The following is a 7928-nucleotide window of genomic DNA, read 5'->3' as shown; positions in this document are numbered from 1 at the left end:
GGAAATTGCCCAATCTCATCATCATATGCCCCACACTGAACACTTAAAGGCAAATCATCATCTTAAAGTACTACGTTTAGGGATTCAGTTAAAATATACACGGGTTTTGTCTTCTCCTTGATTCGACTGTTGCTATTGCTTCTTCTGAGGACAAGAAAAAGAACTGATACCCAAAAAAAAGAACTCGATTCGTTTAAAAAAAAAAGAGCAACAATACGGGGTGGGGGTGGAGCCGGAAATGCGTGCCCTCTCCCACTCCCGCCCACCCCATTTCCTTTAGGCCCACAAAGTTTTTTTTTTTTCCCCTCTTCGCTGTCGGTGCGTCTCTCGCGGCCAACATCCAGCCATCCGTCCCTCCGTCAGTTCCAAGCGGCGGGCTTCAGGAGGCGTCTCTGGATATCCACCTGCTGTCGGTGAGAAAGTTCAGGATCCACTTCTTGAGGACTTTATCCAGGTAGCTGGGCAGGCGGCTCTTGGAGGGGATGCCCTGGCGCTTCGGCAGGTGGTCCTTGATGATGATGGTCTTCACGGTCACGAAGTTCTTGGGGCTCAGGTTCAGCGAGCTGCACAGCACCTTCTCGCGGTCTGACAGGAGCTCGAAGCCCCGCAGGTGCTCGATGTCCGCGAGTTCGCCGTCCCGGCCGTCCTCCTTGCCGCGCTTGGCGCCCCCCCCGCCGCCGCCGCCTTGTTCTTGCGCTTTTCCCGCTTGTGCCGGGCTGCCTCTACTCTGCCAACTCCTCCATCTTGGTGATGCCTTGCGCCGGTAGCGCTGCAGCTTGCGGATCTTGGCGCGCAGCTTCTTCTCCTTGTGCATGTACTCGAACAGGTCGTCGAACTCCTTGCACGACATGAACTGGTAGACAGGCCGCAGCTTCAGCCGCAGCTCCTTCACCTTGGTGACCTTGCACCGCGCCGCCCCGCTCCTTCTCCTTGTCCTTGCCCAGGAAGGCGGGCACCAGGTTGTAGTCGCCGGCGATGTTCTTGCACCGCTGCCGCTGGCGGAACTTGCACACGGACATGTCCACGTGCGCGCGCTTCAGCTCGATCTCCACGTCGTTGCCTAGTTGACGGAGAGCCTGCTGATGAGCGTTTTGGCGTTCTGGTCGTACTCGATCTCGTAGTCGTCCGGCAGAGGCATGTAGTCCAGCTGCTGCTGCTCGGCCACCGAGATGTGTAATGCTTCATCACTTCCTGGGGGGTCCGGGAAGCGCCGACGTGAGTTGCCATGTCCACCCAGTTCCCGAAGCCGAACTGCTCGATGGCATCCAGCAGCAGCTGCTCCTCGCGGCTGGTCCAGCCCCCGTTGCCTCGGGCCCCCCAGAGCGTGAAGCGCCCGCCCTCCATCAGCTGGTAGCCGTGGTAGCGGCGGTGGTGGTGGCGGATCTCGGCGCCGGCGGAGAAGCACCCGGGGCAGGGGCACAGCTCGATGTCCTGGCACTCGGTGCAGCGGAAGCGCAGCGGGCTCACCTCGGCCAGGCCGTACACGCAGTACTTCTTGCCGAGCTCGCCATCTTCCGCCGCCAGCCCCGCCGCCCGGCGCTCCAGCGAAACCGCGGGGCCGCCACCACCTCGGCCGCCCCGCCTCAGGCACCCGCTGCTGACATTTTTTTTTTTTTTTTGGTGATAATCCTGGGAGTCTTGTAGATCTTTATAGAACCGTTCAGCTTCAGCTTCTTTGGCGTTAGTGATTGGGCATAGACTTGGATTCCGGTGATATTGAATGATTTGACTTGGAAATGAACAGAGATCATTCTGTTGTTTTAGAGATTGCACCCAAGTACTCCATTTCGGAGTCTTCTGTTGACTATGAGGGCTACTCCATTTGTTCTAAGGGATTCTACTGCCCACAGTAGTAGATGTAATGATCGTCTGAATTAAATTCACCCATTCTGGTCCACTTTACTTCACTTAGTCCTAAAATGTTTATGGTCACTCTTGCTAGCTCCTGTTTGACCACTTCCAATTTACCTTGATTCTTGGATCTAGCATTCCAGGTTTTTATGCAATATTGTTCTTTACAGCATGGGACTTAACGTTCACCACCAGACACAGCTATGACTTGGCATTGTTTCTGCTTTGGCTCAGCCTCTTCATTCATTCTGGAGCTAGTTCTTTGCTCTTTTCCAGTAGCATATTGGGCACCTACAGACCTGAGGAGTTCATCTTTCGGTGTCATATCTTTTTGCCTTTTCATACTGTTCATTGGGTTCTCAAGGCAAGAATACTGAACTTGCCATTCCCTTTCCAGTGGACCACATTTTGTCAGAACTCTCCACCATGACTCATCTGTCTTGGGTGGCCCTACACGACATGGCTTGTAGTTTCAATGAGTTAGACAAGGCTGTGGTCCATGTGATCAAATTTTGGAGCATAGAAAGGTTTATTATAGGGCTATGCAAGTAGCTGTGTGGTTTATACTCTTAAAAAATCCCTAACTCCCAGAAGGGTTTCAGCAAAGCATTTTAAAAGGCAAGGAGGGGAGGAGGGGCTGGTTGGTTGTTACAAACTGCTTACTGCAGGAATCTTTTATTGTTGCAGCCGGCCACATAAGTCAGGTCATGGATGTTCCTATAAACCTCCAACAAGACCAATGTTATTCTCTGTTCTGCAACATTTTTTTAATCTCTATATGAATGGAAAAGTGTCACACCCTTAAAGGTCAGAGTCTTGGACTATCCTGTATATTTCAGGTTATAGCCAATATTCTTAAAGCAAATGGAATACAATACAAAGGTTAAAGTAAAAGAAACAGGTTTATTATAGACTGAGATTTGTTCTTCCCTATTACATTCCCAGAGGTAGAAGTCTCAAGCAGATTTTAAGGAAAATATTTTATCCAGGTTTCATAATTTTCTCCAGCAGAAGTATTAGTCAGAAAATTACCTTGTTCCTTATTACCAATAGCACTTGCAACCATGACTGTTTTTACACACTTTTATAAAACACTTTTTATCTTTTCTTCATTTTTAGAAATGTAGGATGGGAGAGGGACTGTAGTGTCTATTCAGCGAGTCATCTTGAAAAGGAAGCCTTATTCAGCATATAATATAATATATATTATATATAAAATATTATGACTCTGAAAAAATTACTACAGCTAGGGACCTACAGTCTAGGTGATGGTTACTGACCACAATCAGAAGGACAGTATTGGATGTTAACTTCTCCCTGAGCAGCTTTGCACTCAGAAACAACACCCAGGCAACTCTTGAGAGTAAGGGAAGTTTTTCTAAGTGTATTAGTCAGATTTCTTCAATGAAATATCTATCTAGTCTATCTAAATTATAAAACACTGGCTCACACAATTATGGAGGCTGAGAAGTCTGAAGTCCAGAACTGACAAGCTGGAGCCCCAGGAGGGTCAATGGTGTGGTTCTAAGAGCTGATGTTTGTTAAGTCGGAAGGCAGGAAAAAGACTGATTTCCCATTTCATGGCAGTCAGGTAGGAGAAGGCAATGGCACCCCACTCCAGTACTCTTGCCTGGAAAATCCCATGGATGGAGGAGCCTGGTGGGCCTCAGTCCGTGGGGTTGCTAAGAGTCGGACACAACTGAGCGACTTCACTTTCACTTTTCATTTTCATGCACTGCAGAAGGAAATGGCAACCCACTGCAGTGTTCTTGCCTGGAGAATCCCAGGGACGGGGGAGCCTGGTGGGCTGCCGTCTATGGGGTCGCACAGAATTGGACACAACTGAAGCGACTTAGCAGCAGCAGGTAGGAGAAGCTTCCTCTCACTAGAGGAAGAGTCAGCTTTTTTGTTCTGTTCAGGTTTTCACTGATTAGATGAGGCCTACTCATGAAATTAAAATATGCTTACTCCTTGGAAGAAAAATTATGACCAACCTAGATAGTATATTCAAAAGCAGAGACATTACTTTGCCAACAAAGGTCCGTCTAGTCAAGGCTATGGTTTTTCCTGTGGTCATGTATGGATGTGAGAGTTGGACTGTGAAGAAGGCTGAGCGCCGAAGAATTGATGCTTTTGAACTGTGGTGTTGGAGAAGACTCTTGAGAGTCCCTTGGACTGCAAGGAGATCCAACCAGTCCATTTTGAAGGAGATCAGCCCTGGGATTGCTTTGGAAGGAATGATGCTAAAGCTGAAACTCCAGTACTTTGGCCACCTCATGTGAAGAGCTGACTCATTGGAAAAGACTCTGATGCTGGGAGGGATTGGGGGCAGGAGGAGAAGGGGACGACAGAGGATGAAATGGCTGGATGGCATCACTGACTTGATGGAGATGAGTTTGAGTGAACTCTGGGAGTTGGTGATGGACAGGGAGGCCTGGCGTGCTGCGATTCATGGGGTCGCAAAGAGTCAGACACGACTGAGCAACTGAACTGAACTGAACCCACACTGGGGCGGGCAATCTGCTTTACTTAATCTACCAAGTCAAATTTTAAAATTTTTTTAGGATTGTGAATGATTTGATTAATTTGCTTTCTATGTACTTATATTGTGCAAGAAAATATATTAATCAGGGAAAATAGTAATTTTTAAAAATTGAAGTGTAGTTGCTTTGAACTGTGGTGTCAGTTTCTACTGCATAGCAAAGGAAACTAGCCATACACATACGTGCATGTGAGCTCAGTCGCTTCAGTTGTGCCCAACTCTTTCGACCCCGTAGACTGTAGGCCACCAGGCTCCTCTGTCCATGGGATTCTCCAGGCAAGAATACTGGAGTGGGTTGCCATGCCCTCCTCCAGGGGGTCTCCCTGACCCAGGGATCGAAGCTGCATCTCTTACGTCTCCTGCATTGGCAGGCAGGTGTTTTACCACTAGCACCACCTGGGAAGCCCATATATATATACCTATATACCCTCTTTTATGGATTTCCTTCCCATTTAGCACCAAATAGAGTTCCCTGTGTTATGCAGTAGGTTCTCATTACTTATCTGCTTTATACATAGTAGTGTATATACATCAACCCCAATCTCTGAATTTATCCAACTCCCCGCCCCTTTCCTCCTTGGTAGGACCAAGAGGCCATCATACAGAATGCAGTAAGTCAGAAAGAGGAAAATATCCTGTATAATAATATATGTGTTACCTAGAAAAATGTTTAAGATAATATTATTTGCAAAGGAGAAAGAAGACACATGTAGAGAACAAGTATATGAATACCAAATCAAATGTTAATCTCACCCAGAAACACCCTCACAGACACACTCAGAATGTTGTTTGACAGATACCTGAATAATTCATGACTTGGTGAAGTTGACACAGATTATCCATCCAAGCAGGTAAAGTCACTGTAAAACAAGAGGAGTCTCAAGGATGAGCAGATTAAGAAAAGCTGAAGGTCAACAGGAGTGGAGAGGGAGCCAGTAATGCGAATAACTTGAGGGTTGAGTGAACATAATCCAGTAGGTGAAAAGGAGGTGTAGCCATTTGAATAGTATTCACCAAAATTCACGTTCACCCAGAAACTCAAAAGGTGACTATATTGAATAGAGGTCTTTACAGATGTAACTAGTTAAAATGAGGTCATCCAGCAAACCCAATTGCTAATATTCTTAAATGGACGAGGAGATGTGGAGACCCACAGACACATACAGGGGGGAGGAGGCATGTGGAGATGGAGGCAGAGACTGGAGTGGCACAGCTACAAGCCCAGGAAAGTCGGACTGCCAGCAACCACCATGCACAGGAGAACCAGATTCGGCCTTGGAGTCTCCAGAAAGAATCAACCCTGCTAACCCCTTGATCTCAGACTTTGCCTCCTGGCTGGAGACGATAAATTTCTGGTATTTCTTAAACTCCATCACTTGTGGCAGTTTGTTACAGAGCCCTAGGAAACTAACACAGAAAGTGTTTCTGAAATGTTTGTGTATAAAATGCGCAGGGGAATCAGTGAGATGGAGATGGGGGTCTGGAGGGGAAAACCACAAATGGCATGTGAACCACAGAAAATATTTTCTATATTATGAGACTCAAAGGAAGCAGACAACTGAATATCGGTAAGAGAGTGAAATAATGAGATTTACGTTTTTATAAAGATCCCTCCGAGGCCACCTGAGCATCTGAGGCTGAAGGTCAGATGCCCAGTGAGAAGGCTATTGTGGAGAAACAGGCTAGAGAGGATGGTGGCCAGAATTCTGTAACAGATAAAGGAATGCAGATATGCAAATAGATCAGAAGATAACATAGAACCATAACGGTAAATTTGGATGATTGTATAACCATACACAGCACACATGGAAAAAATTAATCTTGACCCTTGTGTCTCATAAACGTACACACACACACACACACACACACAATCCTAAATTGATGTTAGATCTAAATGTGAAAGCAAACGCATAAAATTTCTCAGAATAGCATGGAAGATTTATTCATGACATTAATTAAGGAAAGCAAAGATTTGTTTAAAAAGATACCACAAAGAAAATTAAGACAATTTTAATATACTAAATTCAAGAATTGAAAATCTATAAAAGAAAAGCAAAAACATATGTAGTAGAAATGTCAGAATGTAAGATTTTTGCAATATATATCTAACACCCTAAAATTTCTAAAGAACCTCTATAGGTTCGTTAGTAAAAGACAGAAAGCCTAATTTTAGAGAAGTGGGCAATAGACTGGAATATGCCCTTCATGAAAAAGTCTATCCAAATGCTCAAAAACATGTGAAAAGGTGATCAGTTATATTAATCATCAGGGAAATGCAAATTAAAGCCACGGTGAAAAGTCTCTGCTCCCCCCACCGCCAAAATGGCTGAGTATTTAGGAGGTGCTGATGGAAACTCTCACACACCCCTTTAGAAATGTTACTCTCTGGCAGCATTTGCTAGACCTGAAAACAAGTAATCACATGTGTAGGTATATATATACCCCGTATGGGTACACCAAAAGGAGTTTATGCAAATGTTAATGGACAGGGAGGCCTGGTGTGCTGCAATTCATGGGGTCACATTGGACGCGACTGAGCGACTGAACTGAATAGCAAAATTATTCATAAAAACTAAACACTGGAATAAATCCAAATATCCAAGGAAATGAAATACATTCTGGTAAAGTTATATGGTAGAATACTTTGAATCCATAAAAAGTAATAAACTGCTATATATAACTACACAGATGAGGTTCCCAAATGTAGTGCTGATTGAAAGAATCCAGACACAGAGAATAGATACTATTTGACTCCATTTATATTAAGTTCAAAATTGGTAAGGCTAATTTTTTGCTGGTAGATTAATGATGGATACCTTTGTAGGGTGGGCAGAAGGATTGGATACCAGAGAGCTTCTGGTGTGTTGATAATGTTTTATTTCTTCAAATGTGTGTCGATTACCTGGACATGTTCAATTTGTGAAAGTCTTCTGACTCTAAAATGGATTTGCCTGCTTTTCTGTACATATGTTACACTGCAATAAAAAGCTTATCTAAAATACATCGACTTAAATTTTTTTTTTATTCTAGTTGATTTACAATGTTTTGTTAGTTTCTGATGTACAACCAAGTGATTCAATTATTAATTTTCATTACAATTTATTACAGGATATTGAATGTAGTTCCCCATGCTATAAAGTGGTATCTTGTTGACTATCTATTTTATATACAGTAGTGTGTGTGTGTTAATCCCAAACTCCTCTATCCCTCCCCAACCCCTTCCCCTTTTGGTAACCGTAAGTTTGTTTTCTACATCTGTTTCTGTTTTGTAAATATGTTGACTTGCGTCATAGTTTAGGTGTATTGTTTTTTTTAAGTATAATAATTTCATGAATTACATATTATAAGCCCTCTTCATCACCCCCAGCCCCACCATAGGAATAACCAAGCTAGTTTCAAGGTGGTAAGAAACTTCCAGGATTTAAGAACCTCAAAACTGCTGCTAAATGCAAAGCACTCTAAATAAGCTTCACTGTTGTTGAGTTTAAGACAGATGCTAGGAATATTTATCTTTTGTTGCTATTTTAATTAAGTA

General features: G+C 44.2%; 1 pseudogene; it reads right to left on the bottom strand.

Moving 5' to 3' along the window:
* Positions 1-379: 379 nt before the first annotated feature.
* Positions 380-2917, bottom strand: LOC128066464 (transcriptional adapter 2-beta-like; annotated as a pseudogene).
* Positions 2918-7928: the final 5011 nt, after the last annotated feature.

The sequence above is a fragment of the Budorcas taxicolor genome, chromosome 21, assembly GCF_023091745.1.
Source record: "Budorcas taxicolor isolate Tak-1 chromosome 21, Takin1.1, whole genome shotgun sequence".
Lineage (NCBI taxonomy): Eukaryota > Metazoa > Chordata > Mammalia > Artiodactyla > Bovidae > Budorcas > Budorcas taxicolor.
The sequence above is the reverse complement of the archived record's forward strand: the minus strand, read 5'-3'. Positions and strand labels throughout refer to the sequence as shown.